Source organism: Sphaeroforma arctica, assembly GCF_001186125.1.
Source record: "Sphaeroforma arctica JP610 unplaced genomic scaffold supercont1.112, whole genome shotgun sequence".
Lineage (NCBI taxonomy): Eukaryota > Ichthyosporea > Ichthyophonida > Sphaeroforma > Sphaeroforma arctica.
The window spans coordinates 148,832-150,184 of NW_014040446.1; positions in this window are offsets into that span (position 1 = coordinate 148,832).

Here is a 1,353-nt window from a genome sequence, read left to right on the forward strand (position 1 = left end):
CATATATATATATTAAAACAACTCTATATAAAAGCTAAACCCCGGAACATAGACAGAACTGCACATTCCGTATACCTATATTACCAAGTACACCACACACACCTTTGCCACTCACACCCTCGAGTGTGTAGTCTTGGAAGTGCAGCAGCGCAATCTTGCCCACTATGTTCGACGAAGCGGCCGAGAACAAGCCTGTCAGTAGGTCGTTCAGCTGATTGTGCGAGTTTGCGAGCGTTTTCTTCAGCAACTTCTCGGCTTCCGTACCTTCGGGTATCTGTAGTACCACAATAGATAGTAAGGCGTTTTCTGATTTATATGCGAGGTTTTTGTTTGTAGCAATACAGAAAATAAAAAACCTGGTTTTAGATCGACTACTGCGTCAAGGATGACGGATCCATTGGCCTGGATGATGGGGCATTCTTTCTACTCTACTCCCTAATCAACCACCACCTAGATCCCTAGTTAAGCATAAGATTTCACCACTTTTCTTAGTAATGGTTACTATGTATTCAATGCACCCAGGTGGATATAAAGCAACCACAAACTTTGACTAACAAGTGTCAATGTCAATGTTGACCGTATACAAAAAGGTGTGCTGACCACTGATACCGACTCATACAGTGCGTGCTTATTGGGTTTTAGGGTTCGGAAACAGGTGGATCGGTATATAGTAGTAGATTGAGAATGTAGATATACCCCGACAACAGCACGCAGACATCAATCTAATTATCGTCGGGTTGCAGGGTTTAAGGGTTTTAGGGTTTTAGCATGATCGAGTATGTGCATAGACCAATGATATCCACATACATGGGAACCACTATCCAAAGTTGGAATGTACGCTTAGATTTAATAAGTTAATCTGAACAGGAATTTGAACGACTAGATAAATATAGGACTAGGGTATACATGCAGCTACATGTAAGTAAATCACACGTACCTTGGTGGTGATGACCGTCGTGAGCGTGTTTATAAATAGATGGAGTATGTTGATGACCTCAATCTGTTGAATATGGGCCGGTGGTGCAATGCTCTGGAATTGCCACATGAACGAGCCACTACCACCCAGCTGAGATTGGTATAGGCAATGCGAAGGTTAAGTACTGCAATTAAGGTACAGCGCTACATATGCACATACGAATGTATATAGATAGGTATGTTTTTATGTATGCACGCATGGGTAGATACATGAGTACGTGTTTTGGATACAGGAGTGCATATTTTGACATTCATTTGCCTATTCGGTTAACATTATATATTTGTATGGGCGAGGTAGAAAAACTAGCAAGACAAGACCAAAACTCCGCGGGATACATGCGAAGATCTAGCATGCAGAGTACTGAACACTATATATTT